Source organism: Anthonomus grandis, chromosome 4 (assembly GCF_022605725.1).
Source record: "Anthonomus grandis grandis chromosome 4, icAntGran1.3, whole genome shotgun sequence".
Taxonomy (NCBI): domain Eukaryota; kingdom Metazoa; phylum Arthropoda; class Insecta; order Coleoptera; family Curculionidae; genus Anthonomus; species Anthonomus grandis.
This window is the reverse complement of record NC_065549.1, coordinates 42258283-42266041: the sequence shown is the minus strand read 5'-3', so window position 1 is coordinate 42266041 and position 7759 is coordinate 42258283. Positions and strand designations below refer to the sequence as shown.

General features: G+C 35.2%; 1 long non-coding RNA gene across 1 annotated transcript; it reads left to right on the top strand.

The window, feature by feature from the left end:
• Nucleotides 1-4008, top strand: LOC126735308 (uncharacterized). The gene is made up of 2 exons (XR_007660367.1): nt 1-800; nt 3695-4008. It is a non-coding gene; the product is annotated as an uncharacterized LOC126735308 (long non-coding RNA).
• The last annotated feature ends 3751 nt before the right edge of the window (nt 4009-7759 follow it).

Below are 7759 nucleotides of genomic sequence, written 5' to 3'. Positions count from 1 at the left end.
TCTTTTTGGTCATGTTTTATGTATAATTTCATTTAAATTAAATACTTTTTCCAAAACTACAAAATTCTTAGTCGCAAAAAAATAAAAAAAAAGTAAAACTGACACAGTTGAAATCTGAACCCGGGCCGACCGGCTCATAGTTCAATTTCATTACCACTAAACCACGTGCTTGCGGCGAACACATTGTCATGATTTTTTTTGTTTTTATTATTTTATTAAAGAAAATGTTGTTCATCCTCCAATTTTTTTTGCTTAAAATAGTCCAAAGAAGATTAGCTTACTATTTCATATTCAAAAAAGTTAAAATTCGGAGATACCTAAAGCCGACTAGAACCAAAGTAAATAAGCTTAACCATTCAATTTTATAACAATAAGCATTAAATTTTAATAATAAAAAAATATATTTAAAAAATGACCTTTTATTGATAATGACCCACTATATGTTTTATTTAAGAGTAAAACCCTGTAAAAAACCGGTGATTTCTCAAATTTTGTTTGGAATAATACCTATGACTCATAAGTTATCTAATGCAAACATAACCTTAACTGACAGTCTACATTTAGATAGAGCACGAAAAATCTAAATTTTTCTTGCTTATTTATCGAAAAAATAAACTATAATATATTGTTAAAAAAGATGAATATGGTTGAAAATTCTGTGGAACTATTTCAATCGAATGGACAAGACTCTCTGGCAGAGAAAGCAGATAAATTGGAAAAATGTTGTGACCGACATTATCTTATAAATTCCAGTTTACTCTTAAGTGATGGAGATAACACGACGAATGTCAGTTTATTGGGTAAGTTTTACTTGATTAGAAATCTACTTTCACTACTTCTTCGTCATATTATAGCATAATTATATCAAATTATATAAAGGCATTTCCACTGTACAGTTTACCCAAAACATAATAAAATTACCTAATCTAATGATATGAAAAAAAATTATTAAATGTGATCAGCTGATGCTGACATTAATGACACGTGAAAACTTATAGTATTTTCTGTTTGTACACTTCAGCTTACTTCCATCGTAAGGCCCAAAACAGACAATACCGTGTTCACGTTGAGGATGAACATTAGCTCAGACACGACTATTTTTAGATTTTTTGGATATGTTTAGGAACCTTACTTTAAGTCTATTATATTTAAATAAAAAATTCCCTGGATAAGCCACTTTCAAAACTTTAAAATATTACATTTTCATTTCTTGTGCCTGAGAAAATGATGATATAATTTCTGCTAAATCAATTTTTCTGGTAATTTTTTATTTAATAAAAAGAATCGATAAACTTACGAGACATTCTTGAGTCATAGTTGAGCGCAGATAGGTTTTATATAGTAATTTAGTAGGAATAGTAAATCATAAGGATTTGAAGATTTCGGCACTCTTCGTGCAATGGTTTGCATCATCATCACACAAATCAGTACCGTCAACCTATTATTATTATTATTGAAAGTCAAAGCTTGTTCTAATTTTTGGCAATGTTTCCATATTGTTCCTCGACATTCATAGTGCAAATTCTGAACGTTCTGAATCTGTAATTGTATAGGGTAATGCAAGAACCACTGCACATAAGCCTCACTACGCCCATTGTGCACCTCTGTTGTAGGAGTTGGGGAGTTTTCCCTCAGCTCGTCATCTAGCCCAGCACATTCATAGTTGCATCCCTTGCATATTGGTCTCATTTAATTGACAGTGACTAGTTGGAAGACTTGCTATAAGACGTAGTTTCCCTTTAGGCAGAGACAATTATTTGCGGATTACCTCCAGGTTGTCCGGGTAGCTGAAAAACTCCTTGGATAAATTGCAGCTTTGAGTCTCATCCCATCGCTTTTTGAAAAGCGTCTGAGAGTGAGATTTTATTAGCTTCTTGATATTCGACATGGTCAGGTATACGAAGTGCTCCAGTCCTACTGGTTGAAAAGCGGCGACCGTCTTGGTATGGAAGTCGGCGGCTTGATTTCCCTTGGTATTGTTGTGCCCCTTGATCCAACCACCTTCCGCTCTATTTTTGGAAAAAGCTTCTACGAGGGTGCGACGGAATTGTTGCACTAGCTCCCACGTGAGGTGTGGTGTTGACAGCTTAAGAACTTCCTGTTTGTGTGGATATTGGATAACCACCGTTTTATCAGTAATGTTGCTACCGATCATTTATTCTGCCGCCATATATTTCAGTTTGAAAGACACTTGGCATAGTGCCTAATGCTAGCATTGTATTTAATTGGAGATGTTTAAAGTATACGCGGCAGCCATTTATACCCACCATCTAATTGGTACTAATGCCCTTTATATTGATTGTGTGCGTTGTTGTCACGACAAAGTCATATCTAGAAATTTTTATTGCGAGTGGTTTTGCACTTTCTATGCATAATGCGTTACGATTTGAATCTTTTAGATTAGTATCGTCAGCTAATTCAATTAAAGCGTCAATTAGATGGAAAAGTCTTATAAAAGCTTCAAAGTCGTCAAACTAGGTACATTGCTAACAAAATTGACCAACGTTGCGTCGATGCAGAAAAAAAATTATATAGAGCTACATCAGCAAGCAACGATCAGCAGCATCGTTGACTACAAGATGAAATGCGAAATACTTTGGGGCAGGCAATTGGTCATTCTGTTTATTGTTAGTCTGACATTTTGTAACAAATATTTTTTTGTTTGATGGTTTTAGACGTTTGAACTGGTTGATGAGAGTTAAATTCACGAATTAAAAATATGCAAGGATCCATTTAATTTATGAACTTGCCGATGGCAAAAAGGTATCCAAATTGAATACTCCCTAATTTACCAACATTTGCAAATGTACATAATCAACTATGTAAAAATTAATCGTTTAATTACCAGTACTACCCTCTGAAATATCTGCATGACAGTAATTAAAATCCTGTATAATATTCACCTCTTAATCTATTACGCTCTTAGTACTGATTATGTGGCAATGATTCGCTGTAATATCATGGGTCTTTTCTACGACTAAGTCGGTTAAGCTAAACTACTTACTAAGTTAAGATAGAATACTAGGACTCGGATCATTTTATATATATGTATTAACTCGAAATACGAATAATATTAAGCAGGAAGTGTGAGCAAATTTTTGATGCAAGAAAAGGCAAAAACCATCAAGTTTCGAACAATCACCGGTAAGATCTTTTTAAGAATGTGTAGATCGTCCAATTCTGCTGTGACATAGATTTAAACGTTCAAATACGGTGCTCTAATTTCTTTCTTATTTGTCAATGCGGGCTTCACTTTCCTCACGACGTTTTGAGTTTATATGTATACGCTGCATTCTAAAAGCAAAATTCTATTAGCTTGTTGGAACAGAAAATATTTGTTTAAAGGGTGGCCCATCAAAAATAGGCTACAACGATCAATATGAAAATTTGAAAAAACCCTTGGACGCGTAGAGTGCATATTAAATTTCATTATTATAATTTCAACCTTTTAGCGAGATGGCATTAATGGAATTTATGTATCAATTGAAAACAAAATAGGTTCCATAATATTTTTAGAACTTTCACATTCAAAGCCGTAAGCTCATATACCTTGCATACATAAATTTGTCATCAAAAATACCACTATTTTGTTCAACTATTCTAATGGATTTTTTTTTAAACTAACCCCAATATTTTAATTAAACTTATATTCCAATTGAAGGATCCTGAAATTTTTATGTTACCTTATTTTTAGATCTAAACGCCACTATAGAAGCACAGAACATGCGAATAATTGTTCGTGAAAGAGATCAATTAATTCGAAGCCTAGAGAGAGAAAACATGTTTCTCAGAGAACAAGTGAACTCTCTCAACTTGATGCTGGATCAGCTAACGGCTTCCACAAAAAGTTTGGCAGCCGCAAAAAATGATATTAGAATAAAAGTTGAAAATTCTACAGGAGTTTCCATGAAGAAGTGGTACACACGACCCAAAGTTGTACTAACGGGTAGTGCTATCGCTATTGTATTGTCTTTATATTTGAAATATAAAATTAGAAATTGGTAAAAATGTATTTTATTGCAGTGTTTAGAAGTTCTATGAACAAATTTTAATGTAACGACAGTGTCCCTTGTCACAGATTTGCTCTAAATATTTTTTCGAGTTCTTCTCCTGTATTACTGGTAACCTTATCAGTATTTAGATGTTCTTTTATGAACGTTTTGTTTTATGTGTTAATTTTTTAATTATCTTATGTCGTGTTTTCTGTTTCTTATTGGCTAAATTTTCTTTAATTCAAGTTTTATTGTAGTAGAAGTATAATAGAAGATATAATAGAAGATCAGACTTGATGTCGGCACCTGGATGTGTTTTGACTGATATTTCTCTGATATTGGTATAAAGTTTATCACATGTCTTGTATTTATAATTATACCCTCTCCATTAATATGATCATCGTTGGGATTTCCTGAGTTATAAATTTTATAATTGTCGATAGCACATTGACCAGAGTCTGTCCACCGCGTTTCGATTACTCTCATTATTTCTATTATCTTTTCATTAGTTTTAAGGCGTTATGAATCTGACTTCATACATGGTTCTGGCATTCCAAGTACTAATCCTAGTGCAACGGACTTTTTCTTATGTTCACATTGTAGTGTTAACGAGGGTTAACGAGGGTTTCATTGGCTAATGATCGAAGAGGCCTCACCGCTTTGGAGTGTCTTACTCTGCCGGATATTGGTGGTCCATCATCAGTAACTCCTCTCTTTTGGTTTGTAGTAGTTATACTAGTACAGTAGCGAGAGATAATAAGGTGGTCTCCCGTTGATTTTCTCATTGCAGTGTGGAAATGATTTAGGTATTGTGCACACGGAGCTTCTCGTCGTAGATGCGTATTAGATGCAACATGGCGTATACGCTTTTGTGCTGCTCACTTGTGTTTCAATAGAAATCTGTACATGAGCCGGCGCGGATTAGTTAAAGCAGACAAGCTGTAAATCGCTCGGCATACAGCGATGTCAGTCGCTTGCAATACGCCGGCTTAAAAAAACGTTGTTTTGTATGAAAATGGCTGAAAATGGGCGATGAAATGTTAAAATTTATATAATTGTATATAATAATTAAAAATTATCAATGCTTATATAATAACCCTACAAGAAAGCTCGAGAAAAGATGTTACTGAAAAAGCTTGGTCAACTATAGCTAAAGAGTTGAAATGGTCAGGTAAAGAAGTATTAAAATATATAAGTTTTGTTATTTGTATTGATTTTATTTATATTTTATAATTTCATTGCCACGGTGAAGAAATATTTGGTAATAAAAAGTAATTAGTCAAGTAGTTTCGTAGATGTTGAGGTAAAGAAGTTTCATCTATAAAGTTATCCATATCTGGTATTGTTCTAGCCTTTTGTTGGTTATTTTCTGTTGTAAGTGCTAAAGTAATTGTATAGACCAACAGATGAAATTCGAAAGATGCCTCCATCGCTATTTCTACCAGCATAGCCACATTTTATTAAAGTAAAGATACCATTAGCATCGCAACAGTCCAGCGAAATAACAGAATGATAATTTTTGTAATTAAAATTGGTAGAATCGGAATTTGGATATTTTTGAATTCTAATGTGCTTCCCGTCAATTGCTGCTAAACAATTTGATAGTTGCCATAATTCATATCCGTATTTATTCAAAAATCTTTTTCATATATCTGTCCATCCTTCTTCATTTAGTAAACTCATATAAAGTCATTTTAATGAATTCCATATGGTCTTTGTAGTTTTTTCTATAATTAAACCATTGGTACGTTCACCTCTTGAAAATATAAAGCTAGGGCAGCAAATGTACATTCAGTAGCTAAATACCTAAAGTAAACAAAAATATTTATATAATTTTAATTATATAGGGTTGCCTCAGAGTAATGGGCTAAAGTTCACTTGTAGAATTTTTAAGCCAAAATATTGCCATATACAGGGTGCGCCAGAGAAACTTACTTATTTGAAAAAATTCCCGGCGCGGTGAGTTGGGTGGGTAGAGAGGCGAGAGGGGGCGCACCTGGAGGGAGAAGTTCCCAAGTTTGTTTCTCCCTCCTGTCAGTTGCCATCATGCTCTGGTCTAGAGAGCAGCGGGCCTTCGCAGTCGAGAGCTTCTTTTCTAACGGTCACTCACTTGTTGCTACGCCACGTTGCTACGCAACGTGCCTTCCGCGCTCGCTTTGAAATTCCTCCCCACAGACTCGTTCCTGGCCGTAATTCGATTCTGTCCTGGGTTAACTCATTTCGGGAGTCTGGAAATGTCGCTAAACCCAGAAATGGACTTCAACGGACTATCAGAACTCCGGAAAATGTCAAAAGAGTGAGGCAGTCAGTTGTGCGTTCGGCTCGCAAACACGCAGCTGCTTTGGGAATTTCTGACACCACTGTTCGACGAATTCTCCATAAAGACCTTCAATTTCATCCCTTTAAATTGGCTGTTGTGCAAGAATTAACTGAACACGATTTTGTTGCCCGTCAAAATGCATGTGAAATACTGGTTGACAACCTGTCTGAAGACGCGGTCATTTTTTTCAGTGACGAGGCTCACTTCCACATATCCGGTTGCGTCAACAAGCAAAACATGCGTTATTGGTGTGGTGCAAATCCACGTGAACTTCATCAGAAGCCACTTAATTGTGAGCGAGTTACTGTCTGGTGTGCAATGTCGGTAATGGAAATATTTGGGCCTTTTTTTTTTTAAAAAACGAACGCAGTTACCGTTAATGGAGCTCGTTACAGGAACATGATCGAGGAATTTTTTCTTCCAAGACTCGAAGAAATGAACGTTAGGAACGTGTGGTTTCAGCAAGATGGAGCTACAGCACGAGACTTAATGAATTTGTTGCGAAAACATTTCCCCGACCGCCTCATCTCCCTCAGAGGCGATCTCCAATGGCCGGCACGCTCTCCAGATTTGACTCCATGCGATTTCTTTTTATGGGGTTATTTGAAATCTCTGGTTTATGTCGATCGACCACGGACCATAGCACACCTCAAGATCAACATTCGCGACGCAATTGCCAACATACCGATTGATATGCTGCAAAGAGTGGATACGAATTTCAAAAATCGACTTTATCAGTGTATGCGCAATAGAGGTCGCCATTTATTCGATGTCATTTTTAAGACTGCATGAAAAAAAAATTGGGATATTTTATTGTCAAATAAAAAAAAAAATTAAAACAGTAATTGAAGTACTTTTGTTTTTATTGACCTTTCAAATAAGTAAGTTTCTCTGGCGCACCCTGTAGTACTAATTGATAATATTTTGACTTTAAAATGGCACTCGTGAATTTTGGCCTAATTACTTATAAACCAGTCCGTATTCAAATTCAAATAATATGTATTCTTTGCAGTGGCTGATTGTAAAGAACAATGGAAGAACATTCGTAATTGGTTTGTCCGGAGCCTGAAACCAGCGGCAAGTGGTAAGTGGCAAACCAACGCTACTAGTTGCACGATGTTATGCAATTTGTAATGTCGCATGTAAGGCCAGTCCAACATTTAGGACACACTGGAAATATTTTTTTACCAGACACTGAGTCAATAATGCAACCAGATGGAAAATCAGACGAGATGTCTGAGGCACCTCAAAATGAAAACGAATTTGAAAATATTACTGTGTGAAAATATAAATTAAAAAAAAGAAGAGAATTTCACCACAAAAAGAGGAAGTTGACCTGATTACAATATGTCCCAGAAGAAAAACAAGACCTCAGAAGCTCCAAAACAATCTTCTGATAATACCTTGGAGGCAATAAATAACCTTCTTTAAAATTTATTATAGATAT